General features: G+C 37.8%; 1 protein-coding gene across 1 annotated transcript in view; it reads right to left on the bottom strand.

The window, feature by feature from the left end:
• Window positions 1–23,201, bottom strand: part of LOC127441515 (serine/threonine-protein phosphatase 2A regulatory subunit B'' subunit alpha-like) — a 152,200-nt gene that overhangs the window by 110,495 nt on the left and 18,504 nt on the right. Inside the window, exon 2 of the mRNA XM_051699037.1 lies at window positions 6,374–6,433. The gene's annotated coding sequence lies outside the window, so the exon portion shown is untranslated. The remainder of the gene's footprint in view (window positions 1–6,373; window positions 6,434–23,201) is intronic.

Below are 23,201 nucleotides of genomic sequence, written 5' to 3'. Positions count from 1 at the left end.
AAGTGTAGTATTATCTGAGATAATACTACACTTTGAAAATTCATACACTAGAGGGGGACACATGATGCCATGCGAGAAGCAGATGTGTGAGCTACTAGCTCTGCGCACTTTGTTAGTTTTTTTATTATTTTCATGTTATAATCCGGTGAGATTCGATACACCCAGTTACATATTTGCACTTTGAGGTAAACATGGCAAATAAGTCAAAATCCTCAGACTCTGGAGACATTAAAAGACACTTACGTGTTCAAGCTGAGGCCTCTGACGGGGCTGCGAGCCAGGGACTCGATTTGGATGGCGCGTCGGGAGAAGATATTCAGCATCAACTGTCCAACATCTCGCTGATGCTGACGAAGGTTGTTGCTGACTTGGAGGATCTCGCTGTAATACGTCAATCGATTACGGTGATGGAAACAAAATTCTCTGAGTTGGTCACACGAGTCGCAGATGTTGAGAAACGAATCGATTATCTGGATTATCTAGGGAATTATCCGCTAATCCGCCCGTGTCCAAAACAGACTTGGAACACATTTTGGAAAAACTTAAAATATTTCGAAAATATGAGCTGAAGGAATAACATACGAATTGTTGGAATTCCTGAGCATGAAGAGGGCAGAGATAATGTGTAATTCCTGGAAGAGCTCTTCCCGAGTCTACTCGACATAACAGGTCATAAAAATTGAGCGAGCTCACAGAGTCCTGGCTTGCAGATCTGCTGAGGGAGACAGGCCCCGATCAATTCTGGCCAAATTTCTGAGATCATCTGATAAAGATCTCGTGTTGCTCCAGGCGAGGAGCAAAGGAGAACTTTCTTGGAAGAGTCACAATATTTTCTTGTTCCCGGACTTTGCGAGTTCGACAAGAGAGAAACGCGATCGGTTCAAGGAATGTAAGAAACTCTTACATCAACGGAAGATCGCTTTCGAACTGATGTTTCCAGCCAAACTGAGAATAGACACCAGGGATGGCAGCATATTTACATGTCCCAAACAGGCACTCTCCTTCATAAATACATTGGAGTGAGTATGCCATTTGATGTTTCTTATATTAGTGGACTGACTCGCTGTTCAGTGACTCGATTGTCTGTTTTGTGGCATGACTCCTTCAAGAAACTTTTGCATTGACGGACGACCGCTTTTACACTGAAGTTCCCGGCCAGACTGAGAATGAACACTACGGATAACCGCAAAATATCTACATGCTCACATAATGGATGTCTTTTATAAAGTTGACAGGCTGAGTAAGTCATGATGTACTTTTTTATGCGGCCTCCGAGTGAGTTTGGCTCTTGATTATCCGAGGAACTGGGATGCCTGTTTTGTTTCTTTTCGTGCTGGTTCCTCCTAGCGGCTGGAGTTTGTTTTTGTGGAGTATTTTTAAGGGACATTAGAATGATTACGTCATCTGCTGCACTCATAACAGCCAGCTCACTGAACAATTGTTTGTCTGTCCGAGGACACTGAACGGCTTTATATCAGCTGGAAGTTGTTTTGTGGAGGAACACACCTTCAAGACAGTTCTGTGAATGAATCTATGCGTTCTTTGTGTTTATTCTGCCTGTTGGCTGGGGTCTGTTTTACAAAGTATTTTCTGTTATGTAATTTACTTTCGGCATAGTGTAAGTACACTGTGTATTGTGCACCATTTGGGACATAGCTCAGGCTGTGTGGGTGCCTCGTGCCGCCCCCCGCAAGATGCCGCCGCCCCCCCGCAAGATGCCGCCCTGGGCAACTGCACAGGTTACCCATGCCTAAATCCGCTACTGTCTCTCTGTTTCTCTCTCGCTCACTCACTCACTTGCTCATGGGCACAAACAAATGCACAAATACACAAATACCTTGTTACTTCAGTAAGTTCTCCAGTAAAGCAGTGCAAGCATCGCAATCCTCTGTTGCTAGTTCTAAAGTGACGTTTTCGAACTAGCAACAGAGGCTCTGGCTGTATAAAAACAAGAAGCTGAATCTGTGGATATGTGCAATTTATTTTCAATAAATAAAGCACTGCCAAATCAAATAAAGAAATATGTAAATTAAATAGAATGAACAGAATAATTAAATAGAACTGGGAATGAACAAAATAAACCCTAAAATCCTATTTGTTCACAGTCTTTTACATTTCATGCCGATAAAATACAAACAGAACTGATAAAAAAATACAAAAATATTGTCAGGCCTACTTGTTCACTGGCTTTTTTGTTATTTATAACTGCAGATAATAGAAAAATCCAACAAAAAAAAGAAATATTGATACTTGTTCACAGGCTTTTTCATTATTTATAACTGTAGATATTAGAAAAATATAACAATTAAATCCTGATACTTGTTCACTGGCTTTTCTGTTTCATTTATTATTGTAGATACCAGGAAAATACACACACACACACACACACACACACACACACACACAGACACACAAACAAACACACAGTAGCTTGTTTCTCCAATAAGTGCTTAAAAGCAGTGAAAGCCTGAAAACTTCGTTGCTAGTTCTAAAGTGATGTTTTCAAACTAGCAACGAAGGCTTTGGGCTGTGTCAAAGCAAGACGCTGAATCTGTGGCAGAAGAAAGTAGTTCCACTCACAAGACCGTTTTAGGGACAAAAACCAGAAAATGTCTTGAGATAAAACCCTGAACAATGTCATAAATTGTGGTATAAGCAGAATAATATGTAAAATGTATGTCAATTTCGGTTGAAAAGCGCCCAGTCGCTCACTATCTCTCTAGTCTTACACACGCTGACACACATATATATGCATGCATGCATGCACACAAACACACACACACACACATAGACAATCTAGTCGCACTACCCCTCCCCCCCTCCTTTTGCTCTCACACAAACTCTCTAGGGAGCAAAGTCAGTGCACCCCTGTGACTCAGTGGGAATGTAAACAGTTGTTTAGCAATAGAAAATCTATTGTATATACAAGAATGGTGACACTCACTGCTTCTGAGAAGTATACTTAAATTTATATCTTGTGTTGTATTATGTGTATTGCACTAAGAACTGTTACTTGCTACTAGCCAGTCAGGTGAAGATGGAGCGGTCTACCTCAGCATTTAACCGCTGGATCTATAGAGATAATTTCATTTTTATGGAGACACAGGCAAAAACATCACTGTGCAATGTAAACTCTGCCTTCCAAAGAGGAATGTTTGCATGTTTTTTTTTTTTTTTTACTTAACATCAAAAAATCTAACCAACTCAAACACATTTTTTAAATTATTATCTGAATTATCACTCCATGCCACAATGTCTTTGGAAGGGTTTTGTCCATCAAACTCATCAAAATGCCCAAATACCCACCATTTCATATTCAACTGGATTAATGCCACAAAGTTACTTTAAGTTTCTTAAATTGCTTTTGTAGTCTACTTCAAAAATGTATATGAATGCACTTTTGGTGTAGTGATAACTTTGAGACATTTTTGTGATGCTGATTCACAAATATAACTGGACAGATCTCTTACTACACGTGGATAGTGTTTGTAAAATGGCAAAATTGCATGATCACATTTGTGCCAAAGTGCCCCGGGAGCCTGTCCATAATTTAAGAAACTCCAAAAAGAAATGCCTGTTAAACTCAAACACATCTGAGTCTGTCATTGATGGAGGGCCTAGACCTCTATCAGCATCACGGGGCAAAACATGAAAATTTCCTTCATATTTTTAAATTTGCAATCATTTATCTGAATTTTTGGACATAAGCACTACTTATTAAACCATGCAGAATTTGGTTGAAAGTAATCGGATTAGATTACCCCAAAATTTTATCTACGAGATTCCATCACTGATTGCATTTTTTTGTCATGTAATTTGTAATCAGTACCTGATTACAATTCACAAGTAATCCACCCAGCACTGTTTTTAACCTATCCTTACTGATGCGTCCAAGACTATCAACAAATAAATCTTGCAATTTTAATAAAATCAGAGTCAACTACCAGAGTCGTTTGAGTCGACCAGAGTCAGATTTCAAACACCAGAGTCATCTGGAGAGCTTTTATGTTGCCCTTATGTGGATTTTGGAGCTTCAAAATTTTGGCACCTATTCACTTGCACTGTGTGGACATACAGAGCTGAAATATTCTTCTAAAAATCTTTTTCTATCTGTTCAGCAGAAGAAAGTCATACACATCTGGGATGGCATGAGGGTGAGTAAATGATGAGAGAAAAATCTTTTTTGGGTGAACAAACCCTTTTCAGGGGAATAACAATGTTCAAAACATAAAATCAAATGATATTTTGTAAGGCATAACAATCACACTGGCCTGGGTCTCCTTATTGTAGAGTCTACCTAACATGAGAATCAGACTCAGAAAGTGAGACTGGACTAAGATGGAAGAGCAGGTCACTCTGCAGGTTCTGGCAGAGAGAATTTGAAGTTGAGTCTCTCAGAAGACTATGTATTCGCTCTGGAGTTTACTGTGATTTAGAAAGGAGAAATGAAGCAGAGCCATGCATGACGTGCATGGTCTGTACAGTCTGACAGCCCCTATAACTCTCTTGACCGATTAAAAAAATAACAGTGATGAATGCAATAATGGAGGAATGGACAAAACATTCAGACAAATGAATGTTTGCATTTGGGCATGGGTAATTTTCCCTGCAACAAAAACAATGCTAACTGGCCATAGCAATGGTTGCATAAAACCATTAGTGGAAAAACTATGTAATTTGCCAAATGTGTTTCAAGGAAATATATTACCATTGCTCTCCCACAAAACCCATGGGGCCACATGGAGACATGCCTCAAGCACATCACTGTGGGCTGCTCGTACTTGACTCAATCAAACATAACAGAAGTAGTCATAGACTCTATCCAGATGGTTGTGTTTTCACTCAAACTCACTCCCATCATGTATTAATTGCGCAATATTACACAGCCACACAGTGCAGAAGCCTCTGGACCAACTTCGATAAAAGCATGGTTTGAGGTCTAGACAGGTCTTAATGAAAACACCTGGATTTTTTTAACAAATGGTTGCAAGACACAGGCATCTATGATTTATTTGCCCAGTCTTTCATTAAAAGAAAAAGCTTGGTCTTTGAGCTGCCACTGTTTTTACATGATCTATTTTCCCAATATTTAACACAAGTGTTCCAGCCCAACAAATAAAGTGAACGTTGGGTAAACTGTCCTGTAAACCTGCGATTAAGACTGTAAGAGGAAAACTCAAAGCAGTTGAGGAACAGAACTGCACATGTGCTTTATCAAAGTTGTCATCCATGATTTATGATTTATGGGAAAGGGTTCACATGTTTCAATAAAATTGCATCATTATCTGAAAAAGACATATCTTAGTCTATTAAGGGCATTGACCAAATTCTTTCACTACCTGATTTAATGGCAGCTCATGCACTGTTTTTCAATGGGACTGTCTTAAGCATTACACAGGTACTTTTCTAAGTCTGAAAATTACAATTTTATAATTCTCTTATATTTCAAGGTTTTTAATGCAAAATACTAAGGAAAGACATTTCCATTTCAAATCACACAGCAAAAATAAAACCTGCCTTCTTAACTACCTACCTCTCTATTGCTCTCTCTCTCGGTCTCTCTTTGTCTGTCTGAAAAAAAATCTTCTTTTACCTCTGAATTATTATTACTATATAACATCCAAGGCTGCACTATGTAGACACATTACTCTGAATTTAATCAATGCTTTGTCTGCTTCGGATGAATTGTTTTTTTGGTTTTTTTTACAGGGATCTACACTATAAGGAGTGGTGACAGTATTTTCCCATAAAGAGAAATAATCCACAGAATGAAATGCTGGGAGGTTTCCTGGGTCAGTCTTACCTCACTCCTTAAGAATGTCCCGTGAGACTGAGGCCAGATTGTTAGGTTGTTTTACCACTGCAGTAAGTGTGACTCACATAGGTTTTTGAGCAATGGCTACACTGAAGTGGGCTACACAGAGTATCATACAAAGCCATCTTGACTTACAGGTTAAGAGCATAGCTGTGTTTCAATATCTTCTGAGAGTTTCTCTTTTCATCTGACTTAAAATCGGCTTCACAGAGAGAGCAAGTGAACAGTTTAAGGCTATAGGCTGTCATTACTGCCATGTTTCAGTTTACTCAATGGCATTTAAAAGACCCTCTGCCAGAAATATTACATTCACCTACTTGTAAAACGAAGGAAAACTAGATGATTACACGGTCTGAGCAGACACAGGTGTTCAGTATGGTGCCTTTGGGATTTTGTGGTGCAGAGGCAATAGCTAAGCTTTCTGCAGGCATTACATTTGTAGAACTCCAGTAAAAACATACCACTTCTGAGTTAGATTATGCAGGAAAACAAACAAGCACCATCTGTCAACAATCACATGGGTTTTAGATTTAGCTACCTGCTCCTTCCATTCATTACCTGTTTATGAGTCCAGCTCCAGCACTGCTCTCACAGTCAGGAGGGGATTCTTACTCATACCTGTGGAATAAAGAGCACAGAACTGAATCAGTTCAAGAGGTGTTGTTAATATTTTACCTGACATTGAAAGTTTCACTACAGAAAAATACTTTTTGTTTAAATGAAAGACAGACATACTGCATACCCCTCACTCCCTCTACTCTTTTAAGGAGAATAATAAAATGGTACACTTAATACTTTGCAAAGTTTTTTTTTACCCTTAAAAATGACTAAGTCAACCCAAAATGCAGTGCTACATGACACCATGGAACACCTGAGCACATACTAATCCATTACAGTATCATCTTAATTCTAAGATCTTAAGTGAATCACTCGAACCAGTCTGCAATGTAATCACTGAACTTGTGGCCTACTTAAAGGATGTCTATACAGTCTATACAGTTAGTCAGCAAGAGTATTTGGAGTCCAATGAAGATGAATGCGAAAGAAGTGAGTAAAGGACCACAATACATCCTAGTTTTGAATCACACTAGACTAAGTAGGCCTATAAAGAATCGCAATATTGATATGATATGGTGTCGGATACGGTCATCCTCCACCACCCAGATTGAGGCGAGTCACTACGCCACCATGAGGACTTAGAGCGCATTGGGCATTCCAAATTGGGAAATTCCAAATTTTATAAATAAAAAATAAAAGATTGCAATCTTTATTCAGACACCCACGTGATCTAATTCCTAAATGACATCGATTCAGCTATGTATGTTACCGTTCCCATGGCATGCCTTAATAAGACAGTCAAAAAAAAATTCGAGACACGTTTTTAAAGTGATGTTAACTTGATATGGCATCTAAAAACAGCACTTCCGCACAAGCTGTTGAATAAACTAGGAAACGCAATGGCGAAAGACGTTAGTCTAGCGCAGTGGTTCCCAAACTGCAGGGTGCCACAACGACTGGCTAAGGGTGCCACAAAATCGATGCTCAGTTAAAAAACTTTAATTGCTACCGATGCTGAAAAATACCGGCAATAACAAGCTCTGACTCAATTCGGTAGCCACACACTGTTTGATTTCAGCTGGCTACTTTCAATCACCCATATGCGTATGTCTACCTGTGTGATCATGTCCTGTGATGAATGCAGCTGTGTGAACAGCCAAATTCTTTTTTTTTGTCAAAATGCTTGACAGGATATTAATGTAAACACAGCTGTTAATACAGTATATCAGCAGACGGGACACAAATCTTATATTTCAAAATATTGGATCTGTATGATGTGTAAATGCAGCCTAATATACCTGCTGCTCTCTGTTATAGGCATTCAGACATTCTAACTGCATCAAAGTAGTATTAATGTACAGTATAACTAATAATCACACAGTAAAGATTGTCAGTAGTTTAAGTAGTTTTATTTTGCATTAGATTATTAATGTTTAACATTATATATTTATTTAATTATATCTATCTATCTATCTATCTATATATATATATATATATATTTAAATATTTAATCGCTACTGTTACTGAAAACTTAAAGCACTGTTACTCTGATCTCTATTTAATTACTGAGTCTTGAATAATTACTTTAAAAGCTTGAAGCAATGTTTACAAAAGAAACAGTGAAGGCTCCATTGTTTCAATTTAATAAGTGTTTTTTTTTTTTTTTTTACATATTAGCTTATTTATTTACCAGTGCAACACAACATCAAATGCTCAGGTATTGTAAATCACTGAAATATTTTTTTTCTTCAAAATCATAAAAGAATCGTCATCTTTATTCTAAGCCAAAATATCGTGATTTTCAGTTCATCCAGGATCGTGCAACTCTAACCGATAGTGGATTTTGCTGATACCATAAGGTGGTGGAAAAGGCAGGTAACCGATTAATCAGCAGATACTTTTTAAAATCAATTCATAGAATTATAAAAAATGTATGTTGCAGCCTTATGCTACAATGCTTTAAATAATATATATTTTTTTTCACATCAATCTACACTCCATTTGGGGATTTTCTGCCATTCTTCTCTGCAGATCCTCTGAAGTTCTGTCAGGTTGGATGGGGACCGTTGGTGGACAGCCATTTTCAGGTCTCTCCAGAGATGTTCGGTTGGGTTGAAGTCCGGGCTCTGGCTGGGCCACTCAAGGACATTCACACAGTTGTCCCTAAGCCAATCTTGCATTGTCTTGGCTGTGTGCTTAGGGTCATTGTCCTTTTGGAATGTGAACCTTCTGCCCAGTCTGAGGTCCAGAGCGCTCTGGATCAGGTTTTCATTAAGGATATCTCTGTATTTTGCTGCATTCAGCTTTTCTTCAACCCTGACCAGTCCCCCAGTCCCTGCTGCTGAAAAACACCCCCACAGCATGAAGCTACCACCACCATGCTTCACTGCTGGGATGGTATTGTGCAGGTGATGAGCGGTGCCTGGTTTCCTCCAGACATGACACTTGGAATTGAGGCCAAACAGTTCAATCTTCGTTACATCAGACCAGAGAATCTTGTTTCTCACTGTCTGAGAGTCCTTTAGGTGCTTTTTTGCAAATTCCAAGCAGGCTTTCATGTGTGTTGCACTGATGAGAGACTTCCGTCTGGCCATTCTGCCGTAAAGCCCAGATCGGTGGAGTATTGCAGTGATGGTTGTCCTTCTGCAAGTTTTTCCCATCTCCACACATGATCTCTGGAGCTCAACCAGAGTGACCATCGGGTTCTTGGTCACCTCTCTTACAAATGCCCTTTTCCCCCAATTGCTCAGTTTGGCCAGGCGGCCAGCTCTAGGAGTCCTGGTTGTTCCAAACTTCTTCCATTTAAGAATTATGGAGGCCACTGTGCTCTTGGGAACCTTCAATGCTGCCAAAAAATATTTGTAGCCTTGACACAATCCTGTCTCTGAGCTCTGCAGGTAGTTCCTATGACCTGATGGCTTAGTTTTTGATCTGAAATGCATTTTCAGCTGTGAGACCTTATATAGACAGGTATGTGCCTTTCCAAATCATGTCCAATCAATTGAATTTTCCACAGGTGGACTCCAATCAAAGTGTAGAAACATCTCAAAGATGATCCAGAGAAATGAGATGCACCTGAGCTAAATTTCAAGTGTTATAGCAAAGGGTCTGAATACTTATGTCAATGTGATATTTCAGCTTTTTCTTTTTAATAAATTTGCAAAGTTATCAAAAATCAGTTTTTTGCTTTGTCATTATGGGGTATGGAGTGTAGACTAATGTGAAAAAAAAATAAAATAATTTAAAGCATTTTTGCATAAGGCCTGAAGAGGTCTGAATACTTTCTGAATGCACTGTATATCCATCTAACTCTAGCTGATATATTTAGGAATTTGCATATTCTGATTTCCACATATGCGAGTAAGTTTCTATGCACAGTGATCACGGAGGGCATAGTTCACCCTCTAAATCAGTGCCACAAAAGAAGAGATCATGATTGAGTAGGTGCAAAACTTCTGAATTCCATGATATATTTTTCTTGGCCAAGGTCTAAATCCCAGAGCTTTGAAGGATTATTTTTCTTGGCCTTTTGCCCTTTGGCTTGTTTATCACTGTCAGAAGAATTAGACTTTCACAAAAACAGTAGTACACCGATGCTTGTCAGCATCTTTATTATTTAAATTGAAAAATTTTGCAAAAACAGGTTCAGGTCACATTTTACCCCAAAATCCAAAGAAAGAAATTATAGAAATTATTTAAAGAAACGATATTGTGCATAAAAACTAAACATAGTACATTGTATTTTTTTTCATTGTGAAATTATGTTCATGAAAATTAAGCAAATTTTTCCCTCAAAATCTAATTATCGTAATGTGTCTGAATGCCTGAAAACTTTTGACTGTTTATGTAATTCTCATTGTTCTCAATGGTGATTTTCATTAAATTCTCAGTGCAATATAGTAGTTTTTACTGGATTACATAAAAAAAAAAAAAATTAAAATTTATCAATTAAATAAGCATAAATTAATGTCAGTGCAACAAATAGCCTACTACTATGATGTAAAAATAGGCTACTTAGTAATTTAAATAATGTCATTAGTTTTTGTATTACATTAATGAGAATATTTTTTTTTTCATAATGCAAAACAAAAAGAATCATTTATCTTTTTAAAAAGCTTCATTTTCTTTAAACAAATTATTAGGCTATTTCTTGATTCTTTCTTTTGATTTTTGGGTGAAATATGCCCTGACAATCTATTTGAGCATCTACTGAACTTGTAAACTCACAGAAGTAGTTGGGGCTATTTCAGCTTTTTTTGGAAACATTCAGATGAGCTCAGTGTTGACCTGACCTAGAGGTAAACATGCAAATAACCATATCCCATTTTGAGACACTGTGTGATAGACCTAGTTTGGAAGGTAGACATGATATAATAGTTAACAACAGACACAAACTTGTCAAAACAACTGCTAAAGCAGAGGTTATTTTGCCATCGCAAGCTTTACTCTTACCAATGATTACACACACATCATCATTTTGAGACTGTAAAGCCTTTGTTAAAAACATCACCTGCCTTGCCCAATAATAAACAGAGATAATGTGCCTCAATCGCTTTAACACTTCATAACAAGCTCTTACAGGAAAGCTGTTTTTACACAACAAAGAAACATAAGAAACATATAAAAATAAACATTTACAGCCATTAGTGACCCACCCAGGGAGGAACCATTGAAAACTGTATCATTCATGACTGGGTGTGAATCCGTAACAAACTTAAAATTCACACATCTGAAGTGAAATAAGGCAACTGGACAGATGTATTCAAACTTCAGGCAGAAGATAGAAAGACAGAACTATTCCACATAAAGAGAGATACCACAATCTCTCAAGAAATGTACTACTGCTGTACTTCTCTCCTCCTTGTTAAATGTTTGTTTTAAAGGAACAGTTCACCCAAAAAAGAAAATTCTGTAATCAAATCCTGTAATAATTTATTCAACTGTTCCAAACCCATATGACTTTCTTTCTTTTCCTCCGCTGAAACTCTCAAGCTTCATTCCCACATATTTAAACTTTGCTGTGTTAACAGTTAGGTTGCGAGACATGCAAGAACCAATGGTATTTGGTTTCACTGACATCAAACCTGGTAGGGTTGAACAATTTGGACAAAAAAAAAACCAAAACGAATTCCGATTAGAAAAAAATTGTGATTGCGATTTGAACTGTGATATGATATACATAAAGCAAAAAATGTGTGATTCCTTTTAACCAAAATTAATGGCCATGTTTTGCCCATGATTTACTGCTGACCAGTGCTGGGCGGATTACTTGTGAATTGTCATCAGGTACGGATTACAAATTACATGACAAAAAAATGAAATTAGTAATAAAATCTCACAGATCACATTTTGGGGTAATCTAATCAGTTTACATTTGGATTACTTTCAATTTAATTCCATTTTTATTTTGTGTCACATGCATTTGAGTAGGATAATCATATTAACATAAAAGTATAAAGAGGAAGAAAATGTATTCTAGTCTTTATTACTAACAAAAAGAGCCTCACAAAAAGATCTCATTATGACATTTTAAAAAAATGCATTAAACATTACATGAATGAAATAAACATGAAATCTAACAGCAATGACAGTGCATGGCCAAAGTTTATCATTCAAAACACTGAGACATCAAGTTTAAGTGCATAAAACAACAGCAACATTATGAACATTAATGACATAAAATCAACAGCAACGACATTGCTAGGTCAAAGCTTTCCTCTAAAAACACTGAAACACTTTTAACCCTTACTGCTTACTGATAGTCCATCACCTGTTCCAAAGCTGAGGAGCAAGATATTATCTTTTGAACAGCAAGAATATTCTAAAAGAGCAGAATATTTTAAAACAGCGGAGTTCCACAGAGTCACACAAGGAACAATTAAATTTTATTTTTAAGTTTTATGTCAAGTTTCATGCAGTGGACTCCACTGCATCAGCAGCAACAGTAGAGCAATGGGCATTGTTTCATATTGCTCCACATTTTGCAGTTGAACTATTGTGTACACTGCAGGCAGGACACTTAGAGATGGCATCCACTAGATCCTTTGAAGCAAATAAGTTCAATGTGTGAGCTGCACACCATTGGTGTAATTTCATTCTTAAAAATGAAATTATACTGTGGAGGCGGGGGCGTGGCCAGGTGCCGTGCTGTGGGGAGTGAGGCCGGGTGAGATGAGTGGTGATTGATTTCCACCTGTACTTAACACCATTTTTTGTGTTACAGTGAGGAGTGATGGTGGCTTTTAAGGAGAGGAGACAGCGGCAGAAGAAAGAGAAAGAGAGACTAGCTGACAAGCTGTTTGTGTGTTTGCCGTAATACTGAAAGCTGCCCTGATTTGTTTCCACCTTTGATTTATTTATATCCCGTTGGTTAAGTGAACGTCTGTGTTGGAATCGCCATCTCCTGCTTCCTCATTCCCTGGAGCTAAAGGTCTTGTTACATATACAATTGGTGTAATTTTATTCTTAAAAATAAAATTATCTCTATAGAGCCAGTGGTTAAATGCAGAGACCGCTCCATCTTCACCTGGCTGGCTAGTAGTGAGTATCAGTTCTGAGTGCAATACACAGAACACTCCACCTCCCCCTCTCTTCCAAAACACTCAAAGACTTACTGAACATATAATCGGTATGCTGATTTAGAATGAAAAAGGCAAAAGATTGAAAAAAGAGAATGATTAGGATGATCAATAAATTATTAACAATTTACTGCGTTGCCTTGTTAATACAGTGCATCCAGAAAGTATTCACAGCGCTTCACTTTTTCCACATTTTGTTATGTTACAGCCTTATTCCAAAATGGATTAAATTCATTATTTTCCTCAAAATTCTACAAACAATACCCCATAATGACAATGTGAAAGAAGTTTGTTTGAAATCTTTGCAAATTTATTACAAATAAAAAACTAAAAAAAAATCACATGTACATAAGTATTCACAGCCTTTGCCATGACACTCAAAATTGAGCTCAGGTGCATCCTGTTTCCACTGATCATCCTTGAGATGTTTCTACAACTTGATTGGAGTCCACCTGTGGTAAATTCAGTTGATTGAACATGATTTGGAAAGGCACACACCTGTCTATATAAGGTCCCACAGTTAACAGTGCATGTCAGAGCACAAACCAAGCCATGAAGTCCAAGGAATTGTCTGTAGACCTCCGAGACAGAGTTGTATCGAGGCACAGATCTGGGGAAGGGTACAGAAAAATTTCTGCAGCATTGAAGGTCCCAATGAGCACAGTGGCCTCCATCATCCGTAAATGGAAGAAGTTTGGAACCACCAGGACTCTTCCTAGAGCTGGCTGCCTGGCCAAACTGAGCGATCGGGGGAGAAGGGCCTTAGTCAGGGAGGTGACCAAGAACCCGATGGTCACTCTGACAGAGCTCCAGCATCTCTCTGTGGAGAGAGGAGAACCTTCCAGAAGAACAACCATCTCTGCAGCACTCCACCAATCAGGCCTGTATGGTAGAGTGCCCAGACGGAAGTCACTCCTCAGTAAAAGGCTCATGACAGCCCACCTGGAGTTTGCCAAAAGGCACCTGAAGGACTCTCAGACCATGAGAAACAAAGATTGAACTCTTTGGCCTGAATGGCAAGCGTCATGTCTGGAGGAAACCAGGCACTGCTCATCACCTGGCCAATACCATCCCTACAGTGAAGCATGGTGGTGGCAGCATCATGCTGTGGGGATGTTTTTCAGCAGCAGGAACTGGGAGACTAGTCAGGATCGAGGGAAATATGAATGCAGCAATGTACAGAGACATCCTTGATGAAAACCTGCTCCAGAGCGCTCTGGACCTCAGACTGGGGCGAAGGTTCATCTTCCAACAGGACAACGACCCTAAGCACACAGCCAAGATAACAAAGGAGTGGCTCCGGGACAACTCTGTGAATGTCCTTGAATGTCCCAGCCAGAGCCCAGACTTGAACCCGATTGAACATCTCTGGAGAGATCTGAAAATGGCTGTGCACCGACGCTCAACATCCAACCTGATGGAGCTTGAGAGGTCCTGCAAAGAAGAATGGGAGAAATTGCCCAAAAATAGGTGTGCCAAGCTTGTAGCATCATACTCAAAAAGACTTGAGGCTGTAATTGGTGCCAAAGGTGCTTCAACAAAGTATTGAGCAAAGGCTGTAAATACTTACATACATGTGTTTTTTCTTTTTCTTTTTTTTATAAATTTGCAAAGATTTAAAAAAACTTCTTTCACGTTGTCATTATGGGGTATTGTTTGTAGAATTTTGATGAATTTGTATGAATTTAATCCATTTTGGAATAAGGCTGTAACATAACAAAATGTGGAAAAAGTGAAGCGCTGTGAATACTTTCCGGATGCACTGTATGTAATCATGTAATCTAAAAAAGTAACTGTAGTCCGATTATGAATATCTTCAAATTGTTATTTAATTGTAAATTGTAATTTAATCCAATTACAAGTATTTGAGTCCTCTAAAAAGAACCAAACTAAATAAGACAGTGGAAACAGAGAGGGGAAAAAATCATCACAATCACATTGCATCTGTCTGCTATGTAAAAAAAAAAAAAAACTTTTCATTATTTTTTTTTAAACCCAGTCAACTGCAATAATAATAAGTTACGAAATTATTATAGAAATTTATTATTGTATAATAATCATTATTATTCAATAGTAATTTATTTCTTTAATACATTTCTTAACTTACTATGCAGTCCAGTTAAACCCTCAAGCCTTTATTTCGGCAGAAGCTTTTACTTTGAAAACTGAAGGGACAGAAGTTGTTTGTAGTTGAGTTGACAACAGCCAAACGCAGAGCACATCTGTCACTCAGGGCAGCAGATAGACAGAATTTGTGTGTATGGAGCACAGAACCACTCTAAAACACAAGTGTAATACACTAATCCCATTTACATGCATTTAAGAAAGCACTACACATTACACACAAAACAGCCATGCATGTAGGCTCAGCACAGCGGGCAGCGCGTTGAGACTATTTATTTATTTAATTAAATTGCGGCCCTCACGGTTTGAAAATCGCATCAGGTCATAATCACAATTTCAATTTTATTGCAGTTAATCATTCAGCCTTAAAATCTGGTATGACATCTGAAGTGTCAGGTTTGAAAATGTGTATGCAAATTAGATTTTAAAGCTACAAGAGAAGCCAAAATTTTTAGTGAACTTAAATTTGTTATTTTTCCTCGCACAAAGCTATTGTATGGCTACGGAAGACTTGGAATACAGCACACCAGTCATATGGAAATTTTTTGTTGGAGCTTTACAGCCTGTGCTCACAATTATGCTTTCATCATATGGAAAAGAACAGCTTGGAGATTCCTCTAAATATATTCTTTTTGTTTCACAGAAGAAGAAAAAGTTGATTAAATGAACTATATAAACTAAAAATAAATTATGAAAATAAGAAAATAAGTTAATTATGTTTGTACTGTCTATTACCACAGTTTTCAAACGGAGAGGCGCACCTTCCCAGTGGGGCGCCAGAGCATGTCAGGGGAGACCGGAGATTAATGATAAATTCACGTAAAATTCAAGTAAAATCAAAAGATACATAAATCCAAAAAAAAAAAAACTTTTTGTGAAGATAAATGAAAATTATTGGCTTAATGAGCCATAGTCCAGCTTAATAACTGACCATAGTTCTATGGTCTAATAATACTGTTAAATGTCATGAACTCCACTTGCATGGGGATTTCCTTTGCCGACAAAACTGGACGTGTGCTCTCAAAGCCTATGCTGCTCAGATAGCCCTTTTCAACCAAAATTGGAATGGTTCACATGCCGAGCCTGTGCTCCACCGTGGCCAGGGCAAACTGGAGCCTATCGTAAACCGGCTGCGCTTTTCCATTGACCTGAGAGCCGAACGGTGACGTAACTGGTTACTGTCTACGTGGTAGTTTCACGTGACTACCTCAAACATAAACAAACATGGCATGTCACAGTGTGTTTGTATACAGCTTTCGGTCTGAAAATATCGGTATATTAGCCTTTCACCAATATATCGGTATCGTCGTATATTTTACCGATATGCGCCGATATGAAAACGTTTTTTCAGAACATATAGTGCAGAAAACAATGCTTTAGATTTGGTGTCATTACGTAGTTTGTCCAGCAGAGCATGCTCCGACTCCATTGTTTACAGAGCTGAACTGACGTGGTTCTGCAGACAGGGCGGAGTTAAACGGTGCGGATTTGAGTGATCTCTTCTCCTTAAATTGCTAACTAGTTTGTGAAATACATACTGGAATGTTAATAAAAAATGACCCCATCATTTTATATAACTAATATAACATTAACCCTGTCTCTGACAACCATGTCACTCACGTTTATCACATCTGTTTGCTGTTAGCCAGCTATAGTTTGCCAGTAATGTAGCAGATTGAAAGGTAAAACATCAGAGCATCTTTTTGCAGCTCAGTAGACAATGGTGTGGTGGTGGATTGTGTGTGATGAGTGTTGATTTCATGCTTTGCTGTTACCTAGCTGGTGAGACACAATGCTGGAAAGTAAATAAAGTCAATCTTTTGCGCTCCATGGCAACGAGCTTACAGCTAACTAGCTAACCATGTAGCTACTTTCATAACTTGTCAGCGTGTAAACATGTATTCACCAAACTGTTTTATTCAGGATTCACAGTTTGGTACCCCCTTCAGCCGAACAATTCCAGTCGTTGCATTTATAAAATGTAATATTTAAAAGTCTGGTTTTCCAGACATTAAAATAGGATACGTAATAAACGTAGATTTAATAAATAGTATATTTGCCCTATGTAAATAATTATATATAGGAACTGTATCTAAAATAAATGAGGGGTGATAAATACTAATACAACAGGCTGGAAAAATAGAATTTATTAATTTTAATATCCTATATATATATATATTTTGAATGTGTTGAAACTTGACACCGGGCGACGCACCCTAAAAACGGCACCGTTAGATCGGTTTCATTCTGAAGGTAACGTTTTTTTTTTTCCCTCTCTCGTAAATGTAAATGAGTGTAAATGCCAACACCATCATATATGTCAAAAGGACTGATGCCTGTCAACCAAAACATGAGTTCAATGATGTCATTAAATGAGTCTGCTTTTTCATTCTATCAGTTACTCCTGGTCGGAGGCTGCCTTATATATTTAGTTTATACGTAGGGTTATGTCCTACCTAAATTTAACGGTGCAACACTCAAATATTTAGAAGAGCATAAATTGTGACTTAGTGCCTATTTACGCCACAACTAGGCTAAGTTGTAACATACGTATAGCTGGTGCAACCGGCCCCTGATGTTTATTTAGCTATTTATTTTATTTTAATTTATTCTTTATTTTAATGGTCAGCATTTGACTGATACTAAACATACAGTACTGACGTTTATTTAGCTATTTATTGAATTTGTATTTATTCTTTATTTTCTCAGTGTTCATTTCTAGAATTTGTTGACAATGTATTATAATAATAATAATAATGACAAATATTCTTTGATAAAAATATTTAAGAAAGCAGCCTTCTGAGTACCTTTGCATAGTCATATCGGTGCAAAATCCACATAGAAAAGGTCTGTTTTCTTTCCAGCTCAAAAATCGGTGAATTTTCCCCCTCTAAAATCGGTATCGGTCTCAAAAATCCCATATCAGTCGGGCTCTAATACGGATTAATGCAATCCATCGTTATTACATTGCTCAACAAGATTGTCAGAGACGACACCTACGCTAAAGACGACAGGTAATGTAATTACATTATATTGTATGAACTATGGCTTAACTTGCCAAGTTCGAATCATTATTGACACTGGTGTAGCAGATGGTTGTATTTGGAATTTTGCCATAGCATATAATATTATTGATTGAGATTCCCACCGTTTTACTTAACAGACAGCCGCGATCTTCCAAACTTAGTGAGTAGCTAGTCAAAAATCCCATTACAGAACAAAACAAGGCACAAAATAAGATGACAACAGTGTAAGAAAAGCTAATAAAGTTGGCAAATATAACAACTCACTGAGATCAGCTGCAGAGGACACCAGCAATTCCCTGTTTATCACGAAGGTTACTCGCTGAATTCAGTGCCCTGATTAGTTAGCAGGCTGGTCGGTGTCGGAGTCCAAAACATCGTTGCTCTGTCCACTGTCGCTTTTGCTTATGTCCTTCTTATGGTCCCTGTACTCCCTTAAGTGTTTTTCAGTTTGTTTATGATTTGTCAGTTGACGATAGAAGGCGGCGTGCATCATGTTGTGCTGTATCTTCATTCGCGTAGAGTTTATCTCGGATCTTCGTAAATACCATATCGCAAGTAGAGCACTCGTTTCATCGTGTTACCTGAAAGCTTATGATGTCTGATAATTTTGTTTTTTTTATTGTTATAGAGTGAAGAAGTACTCCTTGTTGCAGACGGTAGCTATTGTTGTTGTTTGGGAAAACTTTACCATGATGATGAAACATTATCCCGCCCTCCGTCCCCTGACGTAATCGGTTCCTGCGTAGAGACCAGCAAGCTTTCAGGGCCGGTATGGAACCAGGTTTTCGGCCCCGGAATGGCCTTTTCTGTGGTGGAAATGCACGGAACAGTTCGAGAATTCGCACCGGACCAGGAACCCGCACCTGAACCATGCCAGTGGAAAAGGGCTAATAGAGTGCGTTTGTGTGCTCAAAATGTGTCCTATGCACTTGTGAATGTTTTATAAAGCCATATAGCTCTGCTTCTGTTCATTTGTCACCACGCGAAAAAGTTTTTACGAGTTCAATATCAGGTCGATGTGTCTTCATGTGTTTGTGACAAGTGAAGTTTCACATGGAGACAGAGACTCAGGCCCAGTTCTACGGGGGTGCTTGACCCTCAAACGAACCTTAGAGCACCCTCAATTGCAGACCAGGACAAACTACTGCCTGCGGGTCGATTTATCATGAACGTTTTTTATTCGATCTTTCATTTATCTGGCTTTGGGACCTGTCACGCATCCACAAGCTTTTAATATGCTCAGGGTTGCCAGATAATAGATGCATCACCCCAATCAGAGATTTATACTTGCAAAAATTTTAACTATTTCACCTTATGTCATACTTAATTTGTGCAGTCTGGCAACCATGCATGCTTAGCGCTCAATAGTGCAATATTATGCTCAAAGAAAATTGTGATGCAGCCACTCCGTGTCCATTCGTGATGCTGCGTGTGCTGTTTAGTGGCAAGTCTGCGAGCAAACCTTTTCAGTGATGAACTTTTGGTAAAATCCCAATAGATCTTCGCAACATTCGCACACGGAGGGGCCATGCGAGCAAAAGCAAGCGAGAGAGGAATTTTTTTTTCTTTGTGTTATTTGTAAAATGCAGAAGTCTAGAAAATAGGACTTAAATATTCATCCCACACCTATCATATTGCTTCAAAATACATGGATTTAACCACTGGAGTCATATGGATTACTTTTATGCTGCCTTTATGTGCTTTTTGGACCTTCTGAGTTCTGGCCACCATTCACTGCATTGTGAGGACCTACAAAGCTGAAATATTCTTCTAAAAATCTTAATTTGTGTTCTGCAGAAGAAAGTCATAAACATCTGGGATGGCATGATGGTGAATAATGTTACTCTGGCAGGAATTATTTATCAGTGTCATGCAGCCTGTTTTATTCAGTTGTGTGCTGAATGGGATGCCAAACAAACCATTGTCAAGACCCAGATCATGACCCATGAGCATGTATACAGGTTGATAATGTTTTGAGAATAAAACAACTTTGTCCACTTTGTGGCCAACATTAAAATAAGCTTTTAGAATCTAAAATTTCTGAATATTTTATTTTATTATTAAACCAGACACCTGATGTAGAGTGTTAAATTGAATACTAAATTACCACTGCATTGAAGTATGGTAAAATAAACAATTAACAATTTTATTCAGCCTTTATTCAGTTTTACTACCACATGATAGAAAAGTAGCAGCAAAACTTCAAGCAATCGCAGAATGTTCCCATCAGTAAGCACTTCAGAAAATTGTGCATCATTCATTGAGTGCATGTCTGGGCTTAAAAGATACAACTATGCAGAACGTTTTATCTTCTCTCTTCTATGTTCTACTTAACGGCTGATGTGGCCCCAGTCCTAAAATAATTGCACCAACTGAATATGTAAGACTAATACTGTAAATTGTCAAGCAGATTTTCTTGAATCCCAGCAAACATACAAAAATCCCTGCATTTTGTGAACACAAACTTATATGTATGATTTTGCAAATCAGTATGTCCTAATCTGCAGGCACAGAATTTTCAGCGACAGATCATACGAAAAGAAAAAAAAACCCCGAAGCAATAAATATTTTGTACATTAAAAAAAAAAAAAATCTTTATGTTGTTTTAGTAGCATTTAAATATTTAATCTTTTAAAAAATGTGTAATTATGATACATCTCCACTTTAAACAGAGCACCCCCACTATTTTCAGAAGCACCCTCAGTGATGTTGATCTGGAACTGGGCCTGCGGAGACTGGCTCATGTGATGGGAGTTTATGACAAATATAGGCTAAAAAACAGTTAAGTAATTCCACTGTCATAAGGACAAACATGTATTTTTAATAAAAATATTGCAGAATATGGTTTAATATTATTAATAGAAATATAGCCATTAATAACGCATCAGCGTATGATGCATTGCCGAATGAGTCTGTCACACTGAATTTAAGGTTATTGATCATCATTTGTGAATTGCTCCAACACCTGGAATATGATGAAGTTGATAATATAACACTAGAGGAAAATACCTGATAAACTGTTTAAGACTTTGAAAAACCCCTGGTCTAGTACAAGGATACATTAAGTGTATCTTACACCCTTAAAACTTGTCTTTAATGTTTTGTTTATTTATGCTTCAAACTTTATTAAATTCAAGATCAGCATCATACTTTGTTCTCCTCACTGAAATAAAATTAATTGTTGGCTCAACAACCACAACATAAAAAAATTAATAGCATATACTCAGAAACGTACATATTTATTACATTTATCTTTACAGAATTTGCATTACTATGTGTACAAAACAAAATGTCAGTTATAAGGTGAACTTAAAAGTGATGCATTATGTCAACTTAAAAATCTTCTTTGGCTTAAAATCCATAAAATAACGATTTTAAGTACTGCAAACTGCTAATCTGTCTCTCACCCAAAGTGACCATATCGCTTTAGAAGACATTAATGTAACCACTGGATTACTTTCACGATTGCCTGTGCTTTTTGGAGCTTTAAATTGCTGGTCACCATCCACTTGCATTGTATGGACGTACAGAGCTGAGATATTCTTCTAAAAATCTTTGTTTGTGTTCTGCAGAAGCTAAGTCATACACATCTGTGATGGCATGAGGGGGAGTAAATGATGAGAGAATTTTCATTTTTGGGTGAACTAAGCCTTCAAGTTCCCTTTATTAAAAGCAGCCAAAGGAGGTTAGGTAGTTTTGTGACAATTCTTTGGAGTAAGATGAAAAGTAGAGCAAACACATACCTTGTCTTTTCATATGAATGTGACAGATGCTTGAAGAATTTACCAAAGGATCCTCGACAAGAGCTTCACCTCTCAGCAACTCAAAATCTCTACCTAACTCTCAATTGCACCATATGCCCCATAAATGAGCTTCTACCTCCTAATCACTTCAATTTGGCTCCTCCAGTCCACTCTAGTATGTCCACATCTGTGCTGGGGACCAACATCTGTGCAATCAACTTCCTTTACTCTTAACTGCATTATACGCCTCCCAGAAATCCTCCCCCTGCTTTGCCAAAACAAGACCTTAAGGGACAGAGCAGAGAGAGAGAGTTAAGGATTGGGTTTGGGAGTACATGCTCTCTGCTCATTTTGCCCATCCAGCTGCAAGTGCGTTTGTAACCATGGAAACTACTTAAACGCAGCCTGAAGGAAGTGTGTCATTGGGTTTTTGTAATGCACCAGAATAAATAGGGTGAAAAAAGAACACTAGCAACTAAATACTAATCAGTTTTGGCCACATGTAGCTCAAAGGTCATTTGAATAATGTATGTTGAATTATTTCTGCCCTGAGCTTTGTGCAAGCCATCAGGTATACACATGAGTTTACATATAAAATCAGGTATAATGTTTCCCTCTCATTAACAGCCTAGCATTAACATTATAGTCATGTCGACATGTTGCAACCTTCGCTATGCTACATTGTGTTCCTTGCATGGGACTCCACCTATAATCAGGGCGTTTTCCAGGGAACAATAATTAAAACCTTTCCAAACACTAAGCCTGAGTTAAGTTTATTCCCTGCAGACAAACAAAAGTCAGCATTCTACCCAAAAATCTCACAGCAACCATGCTTATGTTTGTATTTAGCTTTCATCAAGGAACACAGCAATGACTTTCACAGAAAATGCATCAGCATTCGACAGCAGTCCTCTGGGCATAGCTGATCCTGGATTATAAATATTTGTATTTTTGGGGGGGAAATGTCAAGGGATAGGGAACTTGTCTTCCATATAAAGCTAGATTTTTAGATTTTCTTCTGAAAAAGTATGAGGCCTTCAGCATAAAGCCTATAATCATAAAAATAAAAAAAATCCATAGGCTTTTAAAGCAAATAACCTACAGGGTTTCATAAAAATATTACTATACCTACCTTCTTGCTAAATTATTTTTACATGGCTCATTGTACTTATCACCAGTTTCCTGGTGAAATGAAGGATAGAGGCATTACAACAACAACTTTTATTCCGTTTCACACAAATGAGTAAATGATACAGGAGTAAAATGGCAGTTTGTCCATTTTTAAACGCTTTTTTGCCCTGTTCCTCACACAATGCTTTCTTTTAACATCAAAACACTTTTATTATAGTGCATTGTA

The sequence above is a fragment of the Myxocyprinus asiaticus genome, chromosome 5 (genome assembly GCF_019703515.2).
Source record: "Myxocyprinus asiaticus isolate MX2 ecotype Aquarium Trade chromosome 5, UBuf_Myxa_2, whole genome shotgun sequence".
In the NCBI taxonomy this organism is placed as follows: domain Eukaryota; kingdom Metazoa; phylum Chordata; class Actinopteri; order Cypriniformes; family Catostomidae; genus Myxocyprinus; species Myxocyprinus asiaticus.
The sequence above is the reverse complement of the archived record's forward strand: the minus strand, read 5'-3'. Positions and strand labels throughout refer to the sequence as shown.